Source organism: Acomys minous (assembly GCF_964271855.1).
Source record: "Acomys minous genome assembly, chromosome: 1".
Taxonomy (NCBI): Eukaryota; Metazoa; Chordata; class Mammalia; order Rodentia; family Muridae; genus Acomys; species Acomys minous.
In genome coordinates, this window is record NC_140483.1 from 41,262,501 (window position 1) to 41,275,000 (window position 12,500).

Consider the following 12,500-nt stretch of genomic DNA (forward strand, 5'->3'; position numbering starts at 1 on the left):
CATGTGGGTGCTGAAAATGGATTCCTGGTCCTTGGGGAGAGTGGCCAGGGTTGCTAACAGCTGAGCCATCCTACCAGCCCCTAACTTACAGTTTCTGAGGGTCAGGAATCTAGATATAGCCTTGCTGGGAAGTTTCCACACTCTCAGTACCAGCAAGTCACTTCACAGCTTTATGCCCTTAACAGTTGCTGGAACTGAGGGTGACATGGACTTCTCTCTAGGCTTAACTGGCTTTTACAGGAAAGCACATGAGTTTGTGCTGGAAAAGATGTGGGAAGTGGGTAGTAGCTCTGATAGTGAAACCAGAAGGCTTTTACATAAAGAAGCGTTTGATAGTGAAATGCTGAGGTCAATTATAATTGTTTAAATTTGTTTTGGAATTTTGTATTAATAGTCATTATCTTTATAATATCTCTTCATGGGAAGATTGTTACAGTATATATATAGTATTAATAAACTCTCTATGGACTTCCAGGCTTACTGTGAATGAAGGCAAGAAAATAGACCAGCAGGGAAGAAACAGAAGCCTAATTCTCAGCCACCTTGGAATTGTGACTCTGAATACAGCACACAGCACAGAGACCACAATCATAAATACCATTGTCCTGCACACTAGTGGGAAGATGGGCTGTTGGAGTGCTCTAAAGAAAGTTTCTTCTGAGCCTAAAGCTTTCGGAAAAGTCATTGAACGTTTTGAGCAGCATGCTTACCCTTGCTTTGGATCATTTCCTGTGTATGATTAGCTTATGGATAACAACCTTTCAGGATTATGAAAATTATCAGAAACAAACTGTCTTAAGGGATCATCAATAAATGATAGCTCATTTTTTTCATCTTTAAAAAAAATCACCATTATGTTTGTTCCTCCAAGGCATTAAGTTCATAGCCAAGGCACAATTATTCCTTCCTCAGAGAGTCCTTGGTTCTTTGTTTTCCAAAACTCCCCTGGTGGTGTTGGACAGGTGTCAGGGGTGGAAAGAGTGGAGTTCCTCTGTCCACTGTAGCCTTGGGATGTGAGAATGCCTGCACGGATTTACTTGGTTTGTTAAAAACTTAGGGCTTTGGATATTACTACACATCTACTGACTTAGTGTAGAAGGGGGCAGTCTACTACTCAGGAGATCCCCACTAATATTTTGAAACAACCACTTAAGCTGTTTTGGATCCCTTGCCAGGTTCACAGAGGCCAAGGCAAATGAGTTCATCTTAACGAGGCACTTCTAAACATTTAAAAATATGTTTTTAATTGAAATAGAATTCTATCACTTTTCCCTTTCCCTCTCTTCCTCACAGCTACCCTCCCTCAGACCCCTTCCATGTCCTCCCACGTTCAAGCTGATAACCCCCTTTTCTTTGGTTATTATTGTTACAAATGTACATACATATATATGTATGCACACACACATATATGATATATATAATCTACTGAGGCCATTTTTGGTGTGTGTGCGTGCTTTTTGGCTCACTATTCTTCATTGGACAAACAATAGGGGGGATCATTCCTGGGGAGGCTAATTCTTTCCCCAGCAGTCATTAGTTCCTATAGTTCTTTGTTTAGGGGTGGGACCCCTCAAAAACTTCACCTTTTCACATTAATTTGTCCATTGCTATTGCCATTGTTCTGGCCTTGTCTATGTAGCCACCTATAGAAGAGTCTGTTTCACAGGAGACGTCCTGCTAATCTGCCCCCTTCTCCCTCAGTGTTCCCTGAGGGACAGGTACAGGAGCTGGGATGCCCATTTCTCAGTTAGAGCAGTGGTTGATCGCTGCATTGGGTCCAGTAGTGGTTTTCTTTGATGGCCTCTGTTTGCTGGAAAGAGGGGTTATTCTGAGGAGGGGCGGTAGCTACACTTATCTGTCTGTGGGTATAAGGACAAGGACTGGAAAGTAGCAAGGGACGATGATGGTCTACCACAGTGGTGGTTGGAAAATTTTTTTCTAAAGTCCATGACCTCACTAGCCATGGGTGCTCGGCTTTATTCCCAGTACCAGGCATATTTCTCTCCTGCTAAGTGGGTCTTAAATCCATTTAGGCAGCTGTTGGTTACAACCGACATGTGAATGCCACTTTTTGCACCTTCATGTGGCTCTCGCCATGTTGTTAATTGTCATAGTCCATACTATTACAGAATTACGTCCTTCCCTTGGCTTGCATAGTGTTTTATGGAATCATGAAAGCTAGACCACAGGAAAGAGGCTTCCAGATCCAGTTCAAATCACCCAGTGTTCTAAGTATGTAGCATCTTCAGCAATAGAGGCCCACACTCAACTCCTGAGAGCCAACTAATTGCTACATTGACAATATTTATTGTTTTAGGAGTTACTATAGATGCAATCAGTAAAAAAAAAATACTGTGTGTAAAATAATACATATAGTTATTTGGGTATTTCTCTGTTAGAGCCCCTCTTACTTTCACTCATTTTTCTTGAACAAATTTATATTTTTCACTGCTTAAGAAATTATGCAGTTATCTTTTATCTAGTTATAAAATATATATGGATATCATAATGCTAATATCTTATATGAATCATAAGACAAGATAGATTAAAAATTGATGAGATAGGAAATTGGTGTACAAATTCTGGCAATTTCTTCCCTGAATTTATGGGTCACTTCAGATGTCCCTTGGGATTTATTGTCCCTAGGCTGAGGGCCACTGATCTACATTGGAAATGGTCACTCTGACTGTATTCTTTCTCTAACGTACTAAGTAGCATTTACAGAATTGTATCCAAGTGCTAGGCTTGTTTCAAATTCCAAGGACTCAGTATTCAGTAAGCACCGAGGTGCCAACATCATCGCCCCTTGTCATTTCTAGGTGTTATGGTTCATGTCTTCTCTTTCTGCCAGTAGGGACAGAGCTACATCAAGGTTATGTCCAAGGTCAAATGTATAACTTATGAACACCAAGGTTTAGAGGAAAGTCTAAGACATTATTAGTAGGTCCTAGGACTCTAAACACTGAAGTCAAGAGGTCAAATGACTTTATAGACTTAAACACAACACTGCCATTGGAAGGCCATGTGGTACACCAGGGAAAGGACAGTGTTTGGAGGACTTGTATACATATCTGGGCTTCATTCTCATGGGTCATGTGACATTCTATAAACATTCACCCACTCAAGCTTTTGGTCGCTTCTTCGGTGGACAAGGATAATACCTATTTTTGTTACCACGATGACGTTTTTATTCTTGCTAATGCTCCCATCGAACCCCAGGCTGGATCAAAGAGCTGTCAATCACTGAGGATCTATTGAGTCCCTGAGGAGCTTCAAAATTATCAGCTGGGGAGTAGAATTTTACTATTGCTGACTTTTCTGGAACATGCAGAGTCTTATTCTCCTGACTTTGACAACTGTTCACTTTCAATCTGTCATCTCCTCCCTCCCACAAGGCTCAAGAGAAGTGACTTCAGTTAGGCTTTGCCTTTTGGCATTTGGTTTCCTTAAGCCCCCTCTCCCTCATCTGTAAGATGAGGAGAGTGATATTTACTTACGAAAGTACAGTGAATGTTAAATGAGATAATTTATGTAAAATACGTGGCACAGTTAGAACACAGCAAGGACTGAATAAAAAAAAAAACTATCACTCAACTTAAATGGCAAATGCAGGCAAGTTCGCTTAACATTTAGCAGATGCAAGTGAAGACTCACACAGCCATTTAGAGCTGGATTGTTAAAGTATTTGAGGGTGAAATGGTAAGCTATTGCCCTAAAAACTCCACTAACAGCAACAAAAGTTTTAGGGTGGGGGTGGTACTGACGTAATAAGCTTTAGGGCTGGATGCAGCTTGGGAGTGGAGTGGCCTCTGTAGACAAGTCTCGAGACTTAGCTAGAGAATGAGAAAGTCTGACCGAAGGAACCTTTTGGCTCTGCATTAGATGTCTAGATTTAAGACTGTTTCTCCAAATAAGACTAAATATTTACTAGACATAAAACTATATGGAGAAAGGACTAGTAGTATTGTTCATGAAGCAGTGAGCTTGAGTTTGCATCTCTGGAGCTTTGATCTTGACTTTTACATTGCACGACACAAATCTTCCACTAATATTTAATAACAATTAATTTGTTCTTGTTACACAAGCTACAAAGCCCCAATCAGTCTTGTAATGACTCATGTCGTGGATGGCATTTCTTCATCCTGAACTGTATAATGATGGTGTGACTAGCCCAGCGTGCTTCAGATGATGGCAAATTACCTTCACAATGGCCTTGTCGCTTAAAAACTGACCAGAGGACTCACCAACACTTGGCTTGGAGTGAATCTTCATATGATTTCCTTTTTTTTAAATGCTACTAAATTCAGACCTGAAGCCAGGAGTGGTGGTACATACCTGTAATCCTAGCAGTCTGGAGCCAGAGGCAGGAGGATTGCAAGTTTGAATTCAGGCTGCATTAAATATGGAGACACACACACACACACACACACACACACACACACACACACACACTAAAATAAATATTATAATGAACTGATTTTGAAACTAGTCTTTGTTCAGACAGGAAAGAGCTTATTAGGAGCCCACTCACCTCCGTGACCTGGCAGGGTGCATACTTACCTTCATTGTCACAAAGGAGAACAGTCACGGTTCTCATCCGTACTCAGAGTTTATTTCTCACAACTTAGCATCTTTCCATTTCTCTGGCTCCTGCTTTAATTGTCTGTGGTTGTGTTGTTCAGGGGTATCAAAGTGTGATAAAATAAGATCAGTGTGAAACGCTATGTCAGTCTTTTCTCTGGAGCAAGGCTGGATGTGGGAGCAGGAACTGGTATTTCCAGGTTCTCAGTAGTGACTGTGGAGAGCTGGACCACATGTCCATTGCACATTTTTGGTATGTGTATACAGTTGCCTCCAGTTTTAGTGAGTACTCATATCGAGATCCATGTTTGGGGGACATTATTTCTTCTTTTCAACCATATTGTGACTTAGATTAAATATTACTTAGGGAATAATTTACACTGGAATATAAATAATTATTTTAACCAACTCATTTTACTAAAAAAAACTGATTCATTTATTTATTATTATGTATACATTGCTCTGCCCACATATACACCTGCATGCCGGAAGAGGGCATCAGATCACATTATAGATGGTTGTGAGCCACCATGTGTTTGCTGGGAATTGAACTCAGGACCTCTGGAAGAGCAGTTAGTGCTCTTAATGTCTGAGCCATCTCTCCAGCCCCCAACTTATATTTTTTAAAAAATCCTAAAACATTTTAAAGATACAGAATAGTTGCTTAATAACATAGGCTCTGCCAGCTTGAACTCACAGGACTTTAACTGAAGAAAACCCACAAGTAGCATCTATCTTAGGAGTTGTAAACACTGCATAGAGGTAGACTATTTTGTTATTGAAACAGCACTTTAACAGAAGTAAAACCAAAAAAGAACACACAAACAAAATACTGTAGGTGTAGTAGGTCCTGGCTGAGCATGAAAGCAATGAAAACAGGCTCCCAGCACGACCTGCGTTTGTAGAGAAAAGTCTTGTCCTAGAAATGTGGGTATGCTAGAAGCAAACAGTCTGGAGCTACAATTTTAGAACTCATAAGTACAAAGAAGTAAACACAGAAGCATACGTGTATTATTGTGTATGAAGAAACAGAGTGACATGTGAGGGAGCTCAGAGTTCTAGAAGATGAAGATAGTATCCACTCCTGTGTTTTCTCAGCCTCTCTGCACAAGTTTCCATTCCACCACAAACCTGCATCTACAACTGCAACTGCAAGAGCAGTGAATCACCACTTTTCAGGCGATGTTCCTCCAGGTAGATCTACGGCACACTGCTTCTCCTCGGATCTCTTCTCAGCTGGGTGGTATCACTACTGAGCAGTTTTCTGAAGCTATTTTTCTCCCTCCCTCCCTCCTTCCCTCCCTCCCTCTCTTCCCTCCTTCCTATTCTTCCTTTCCTTTCAAATATCAATGCCCAATATTCTATACCAGACCCTTTTTCTTTTAACACCGCAAGAAGTCATGAAAGTAAAATATGACCAAAAATCACCCAGGTGCATGGCAGGCATTGCTATTCTGGTTTCAAACATACAGCTTGGGAATTTCATCTGGAGTTATGACTTTAAATGACAGCATGCTTGGGAGTTGTTTTCATTAGTGTCCTTAGCACCATGTGTGCTTTCATAGTGCCTAAAGAGCATAGTCAGGGTGGATAAACATTTGAAGAAAAAAAAAAAGGCTAAGATGTAGAATTAACTAACAATATCTAATATGATGGGTTATATCCTGAAAATTAAGTGCAATTAAATGAAACGTAGTGATCAGAGATAAAGAGAGGACCGGTGGCATTCAGCATCTGTGCGCATTTTAAATTAATTAATTAATTGATTGAGACACACTGTCTTAGGTTTCTATTGTGGTAAGACCATGCATGACCAAACACAACTCGGGAGTTTGTCTCATACTTGCATTGCTCCCAGTGGCTTGCTCAGTTTGCCTTCTTACAAACTTCAGGCTGAGGCCGGGCATGGTGGCATGTGCCTTTAATCCCAGCACTTGGGAGGCAGAGGCAGGTGGATTGCTGTGAGTTCGAGGCCAGCCTGGTCTACAAAGCCAGTCCAGAACAGCCAAGGCTGTACAGAGAAACCTTGCCTTGAAAAACCAAACCAAACCAAAACAAAAAAGCCCAAACTCCTGGATGACCTGACCTGCCTGCTAAGGGGTGGCACCAGGCACAGTAGGCTGGGCCTTTCTACATCGATGGTTAATTAAGAAAATGCTCTACAGACCTGCCTACAGACATTCTGATGGAGGTGTTTTTCTCAACTGAGTTTCCTCTTCCCATACAATTCTAGCTTGTGTCATGTTGACCAAAAATACTAACCATAACACGGCATAATGCTATGCATCCCTTGCTGGTCTGGAACTCTCTACAGGGTGGCCTAGAATTCACAGGGATCTTCCTGCCTCTGCTCACTGAGTAGTGGGATTAAAGGTACGTGCCACCACACATGGCTAGAGGTCTGTCTATGTTGAAAAAGAACATTTCTGAACAAAGTTTTTTTTTCTGGACTATTCTGTTTTTGCTGAAATTCATCTCTGCTGCTGTGGTGAAATGCCACTGTTACCACAAAACTTCATTTATAAAAATAAGTGTTGGTCTGTGTTAGTTCCAGAGACCGTAGTTTGTACACTCCTACTCCAGTTGTGTGACCTTCTTTCCAAAACTTATTTCTAAACTTTTCACATAAAATATTTATTTTTGTAAAATTTCCACACAGAATGCATTTTTAATTTTTAAAATATATTTGATAGCGAGTATATTCCCCTACACTCTCCTACCTTCTTTATTGACCCCTCCTGCTCCCAATAGTCCCTTTTGTCTCCCCCAGACCGTTTTTCTTCAATTAATTAAAAAAAATTTTACAATATATCCTTTCATTCACCTCTTTGGCTTATTCTTTAGTCTTATTACTTATGTATTTGTTTTTGTATGTGCTGTGTGTATGTGGTGTGCATGTGTGGTGTGTGTGTGTGTGTGTGTGTGTGTGTGTGTGTGTGTGGTGTAGTGTGCTATAATGTATGTGTATGTGTGTGTGTGGTGTGGTGTATGTGTTGAATATGGTGTGTGTGTGATGTGTATGTGTGTGTGTGTGTGTGTATCAAACATACACTGCAGTGTGAGCATGCCCCTGTGAACTATTTCCCTAGCCTCTGTGCTTTTTTAAGTTTGCATTTTCATTTTTTGAAATGTTTTCTGTGAAAATCCTCACAGGGACTTTTCCTTAGATTGTGGTTTCTTCTAGACAGTCTCTCCTTTTCTCGCCACCTTCCCTTCCCTTTCCTCTTTCTTCCCATAAAGACCCGTGATCTTGAACTTTGCACCCCCCTGCCTCCCCATCCCACCCAGTTCTGGGACTGCAGCTGAGCATCCCCATGCTGCATGCATTGGAGAGCGCTTTAGAGGCCGCGTTCTGAGGGTGGAGTAACGTGCAGTCCAGTTGGAAGTCTTGAGTTTTACTATTTTATTTGAGATTTTGTTGGACAATCTGTAGCAAAGATTACTCAACCAAATTGGAGCTGTATTTCCTTCTTGGACAGACTCTTTCAGGCTTTACTTATTCTTCTCTGACTTCCTGGGGCCCCATGGAATTGTGAAGTCTTGAAGATTTTAATACTCCTCATCCCACAATCTTTTTCCGTGAGGAAGGTTATAGAGATAGACTACATGTGTTATCTATCTTAAGGGCCCAGGGGAGGATCTGGTGTGGTCTTAGTCATACGGATACTGCAAAGGCCATCTGGGTTATTAACCATCTCTGGTCCTGGTTGTGGGAGCTTGGAGGAGGCTCTGGCCATACATGTAACACAAAGGTCATCTATACTATTAAACATCTCCAGTCCTGGTTATGGGAGCCTGGGCTGGCCTAGCCCTACAGATAACACAGACCATCAGTCTATTTACCACCTCCATACTCTCGGCCTTCTGGGTGGAAAACCAGGTTCTATATCTCTCCCATTAATGGGACAATCCTGTGTGTTTAACATTCTTGTTTTCCCTAGTGTTCTTCTGTGAGCACAAGGACCTTCGATCTCCCCAGAGTGGTGTGTGCCATCTCCCCCTGCTCAGCCCTGTTCATTTGCACGTTGATTATTGATCCATTTTAAAGTTACACTTCGTTTATTTATCATGTGTGTTTTCACATGCATGCATGCCACTGCATACATGTAGTAGTCAGAGGACAATTTGTGGAACTGGGTTCTCTCCATCCACCATGTGGATTCTGGGGGTCAAAATCATGTTGTGAAGCTCGGTGGCATGTGCTTTTGCTAGCTGAGCCATCTCATCACCCCTAGTTTTACTATTATTGTCACATGGTTTTGACTTTTCTTTCCCCCAGATGTTGGGATATTTGATTCACTCTGCCATATTGTCTTTTTGCTTTGTTATTTTTTTAAATGTAAATTTTAAATAAATAAATAATCAGAAAGGTACAGCCCTGGTTGTCCTGGAACTCACTCTGTAGACCAGGCTGGCCTCAAACTCACAGAGATCCACCTGCCTCTGCCTCCCACATGCTAGGATTAAAGGTGTGCACCACCACTGCTTGGAGAATTTTTATTTTTTAAACTAAAGCATGATTGCATCATTTCTCCCTTCCTTTTCAAAACTTCCTCCAACCTTTCCCATTTACTACTCATCTCATAAATTCACGGCCTTTTTTCTTTAACTGATATTGTACACACACACACACACACACACACACACACACACACACACACACACACAACTTGCTCAGTCAATTAGTGTTACTTATATGTATATGATTATGCTGACCAATTGGTATTGATAGCCAATTGGGGGCTTGTGCCTGGGAGGGATTACTTATGCCTCGGGCAGCATTCCTTAGCTGACTGTAGTTCTCTTTGTCTATGGCTGGGGCCCCCTGTGAGTTTCCCCCTATTTGTGCTAGCATGCCTAACGGGGTCATATTTGTTCAGGTCTTCTTTCGGCTTCCACGCTGTTGGAGCTTATCTATCATTTCCAGGGAATCTCACAGCAGAAGCCTGGTCCTCTGGCTCTTACAGCGTTTCCTTCCCTTCTGCCAAGATGTTTCCTGAGCTTTAGGTGCTGGGGTTATGTTGTAGCTGTATCAGTTGAGGCCGGGCATCCCGTGACCAGTTGTTCTCTGCATTTTGATGAGTTGTGGGATTCTGTAAAGGTCTCCACCTGTTGCAAAGAGAGGTTTTCTTTGATGAGGCTCGAGACATATTTATCTTGCGGGTGTAAGGATAAGGACAAACACTTAAAATGCAATTAGGAATTATGCTGGTTTGGTTAAGCTTGGGTATAAAGTTCTTCTTTAAGATCCATGACCTCACTAGTCCCTGTGGGTTAGCTGTGGGTTAGTGACAAAAAAAAAAATGAGTGCCACTATTGCACACTCAGGGATTTGCTGATTATTCTCGTAGTTCATAGGTATGAGAGCTGGGTAGGGCTACTGAAAGCTTGCAGAGTGTCTTCCTGGGTCACTATGGGAGCTATCCTTCCATATCATTTATATCATATTTATATCACTTATGTGTCAAAACGATATCACTCACCTCATGGGAAATATACCTTTCTATAACACTATATCACTCAGGGAGGAGGCTTTCAAAGTCAGATCTTCTGAGTCCTGTGTCTGACATGAGTGGTGCCTTCAACAATAAAAGTTACCTTTAAGCCTAAAAGGCAACCAAGGGCAACAGCCAATAACCTATATTGTTTTGGGGGAAGGGTCTCTTGGATTCCCATGACCAACAACTCAACCTCTTGAAGCTCTGTAATCATTTGTTATTAAAAGTTAAACCTAAAGGCTGGATGTGGTGTCACATGTCTGTTGTTAGTCCGGCACCTCAGGAGATAGAAGCTGAAAGATTGCTGCCATTCAAAACCAGGCTGCTCTACATAAGGAATTCCAGGCCAACCAGGAGAACACATCTATCTTAAAACACCAAGCCACATGCTTGTAGAGTCCCACAAGAATGGTGGCACACACCTTTAGTGCCAGCACTTGGGAGAAGGCCAGGCAGATCTCTGTGAATTTGAGGCTAGCCTGGTCTACAGGGAGACTTCCAGGACAGCCAGGCATACAAAATGAGCTCCTGTCTCAAAAACAAAACAAAACAAAACAAAACAAAAACAAAAACGTCACCAAACAACAAAAGTCATACCTAAAATCCAATTAATAAGACTGCATATTAAACTGGGCAGTGGTGGTGGATGCTTTTAATCCCAGAACTGGGAGGCAGAGGCAGGCAGATCTCTGTGAGTTCAAGGCCAGCCTGGTCTACAAAGCGAAGCCAGGACAGCCAGGGCTACAAGAGAAACTCTGTCTTGAAAAACCAAACCAAACCAAACCAAACCAAACCAAAAACACAAAAAACAAAACAAAACAAATAAGACCACATCTTTTTTGCATTTTAAAATTAATTTATTCAGATTACATCTGAATTTTTATCCCCTTGCCTGTCTCCTCCCATTCCTCCCTCCCTCCTTCTTTCACCCTATTCCCACCCCCTAGGTCTGTGACAGAAGGGGACCTCCTCCCCCACCATATGGTCACAGCCTATCAAGTCTTATCTTAGTAGCCTGCCTAATCTTTCTCTGAGTGCCACCAGGCCTCCCCACCAAGGGGAAGTAGTCAAATATGGGGAATCAGAGTTCATGCCAGAGTCAGTCCCCGCTCTCCACACAACTGTGGATACTGTCCTGTCCGTTGGCTATATCTGAGTAGGCGTTCAATATTTACTGCATGTATTGTCCTTAGTTGGTGCTGTAGCTTGAGCAGACCCCCCTGGGTCCAGATCTGCCTATCATGATGTTCTTCTTGTAGGTTTCTAGGACCCTCTGGATTCTGCTATTTCCCTATTCTCCTGTACTTCTCTCACCTAGAGTTCCAATAGGAAGTCCCCGCATCTATCCTAATACCTGGTAAGTGAAGACTTTCATGGGACATGCCTTTTGGGCTAGTGTCCAATTATAAGTGAGGATATACCATGTGAGTCTTTCTGAGTCTAGGTTAACTCATTCAATATGATCATTTCTAGTTCCATCCATTTGTCCACACATTTTAGGATTTTTTTTTTTTTGTTTTTAATAGCTGAGTAGTATTCCATAGTGTAAATGTACCACAGTTTCTTTATCCATTCTTTGATTGAGGGACATTTAGGTTGTTTCCAGGTTCTGGCTATTACGAATAAGGCTGCTATGAACATGGTTGAGCACATGTCCTTGTTGGGTGGTGGAGCACCTTCTGGGTATATTCTAAGCCGTGGTATAGCTGGATCTTGAGGTAGCCCTATTCCCAGTTTTCTGAGAAAGTGCCAGATTGAGTTATAAAGTGGTTGTACAAGTTTTCACTCCCACCAGCAATGAAGGAGTGTTCCTCTTTCTCCACATCCTTGTCAACATGTGCTGTCACTTGAGTTTTTGATCTTGGCCATTGGGATGGTTGTAAGATGAAATCTCAGGATTGTTTTGATTTGCATTTCTCTATTGACTAAGGATGTTGAGCATTTCTTTAAGTATTTCTCAGCCATTCAATATTCCTCTGTTGAGAATTCTCTGTTTAGTTCTGAGCCCCAATTCTTGATTGGGTTATTTGGTTTGGTTGTGTTTAATTTCTTGAGCTCTTTATATATTTTGGAAAAAGACCACATCTTAACCATTATATGAGTATATTAGAAAGGACTAGCTTGCACTTCTGTTTATAAATAAAATTAACTCATGTTTAGCAGTGTGCAGCCTTAATTGACTTTGCTGCCTTGGCTGGTATACAATTCAAAGGGTTTCAGAGCATATACTTGCCTCTTCTGTTGTCTGTCTCTTCCAAGTCCTCCTCCTGGTCTTGTCTTTGGTTACAAATGTCTGGGATGATGTTTGCATTAGACTTTTCCACTCTTTTCTGTGTAAAGGTATGCTTTACATCTTCAAGTCTAGAGACAGAGGGATCTGTTACTGCTTGTTCATGCTGTGGCCCAAAGTTATGAGCACAG

The 12,500-nt window shown here is 41.6% G+C and overlaps 2 long non-coding RNA genes across 2 annotated transcripts in view; one reads left to right on the top strand and one right to left on the bottom strand.

Annotated features, from left to right (window-relative positions):
• LOC311597861 overlaps positions 1-12,500 on the top strand; it is a 64,262-nt gene that overhangs the window by 4,104 nt on the left and 47,658 nt on the right. The gene's annotated exons all lie outside the window — the stretch shown is intronic.
• Positions 9,205-12,500, bottom strand: part of LOC311597530 — a 5,310-nt gene continuing 2,014 nt past the window's right edge. The window contains exons 3-4 of the long non-coding RNA XR_014779252.1: positions 12,313-12,440; positions 9,205-9,690 (exon numbers count right to left, since the gene is read on the bottom strand). This is a non-coding gene — a long non-coding RNA (uncharacterized lncRNA). The remainder of the gene's footprint in view (positions 9,691-12,312; positions 12,441-12,500) is intronic.